This window comes from Octopus bimaculoides, chromosome 10, assembly GCF_001194135.2.
Source record: "Octopus bimaculoides isolate UCB-OBI-ISO-001 chromosome 10, ASM119413v2, whole genome shotgun sequence".
In the NCBI taxonomy this organism is placed as follows: Eukaryota; Metazoa; Mollusca; class Cephalopoda; order Octopoda; family Octopodidae; genus Octopus; species Octopus bimaculoides.
The window spans coordinates 19,357-20,250 of NC_068990.1; positions in this window are offsets into that span (position 1 = coordinate 19,357).

Sequence of the window (894 nt, forward strand, 5' to 3'; positions counted from 1 at the left end):
TACGTTAGAATTCTGCTCGAATGGTGCAGAGGGAAGCCGAATGGACACACGTACGTTCGAATTCCACTCGAAATGTCCAGAGGGAGGCGGAACGGACGCACGTACGTTTGAATTTTGTTCGAACCGTGAAGAGGGAAGCCGAACGGACGCATGTACTTTCGAATTCCGCTCGAACGGTGCAGAGGGAGGTGTAACGGACGCACGTACGTTCGAATTCCGCTCGAACAGTGACAATTAGTGATGATAAAATTTCTCTCTTTCTCGCTACCTCTTCAATAAACTTTTCAACCATGTAATTCTCCTCTTTATGTCTTTAACATTTCTCTTCAGCTCTCACTTCCACCAATGATGAGTGACAACATAATGCATTGGCTAGCTATCTGCTCTTTCATTCACTTTCACATTCTCTCTACTGCTCTCTCACTTCATCTTCTCATCTCTAACAATCTAAACCATGATGTGTAAACAAACAGCTAGGAGAATAATAGGATCTACTCTGTTTGTTTGCCAGCGGCTCCAAAAATTAAAGTTTACTGAAAATTTTAAAATTTGGCACAATAATACTCTTGCCCAAACTGAGCTGCTGGAGTTGTTTCATTTTTTCCAGAAAAATGTTTTTAAAAAGTTATAGATGTTTAAAGTTTGATCATTTTCACCCAGTCAGGAAACAGGATTTGGAAGATGTCATTTTGTGGGTGACTGCACATTTTGTCGTCAGCATCCTGAAAATAGCATATGTTGTCAATATTTGTAAACAACATGTATTATGTCTGGTAATTTTCTTTCATGTAAATAAATCTCATCGAGTTGTTATTTTTAACACAAAAGTTCTTTCATGTAAATAAATGTTTGTTAATTTAAAAGAGAATAACAGTTAGTTTTAAATCTGTGAGC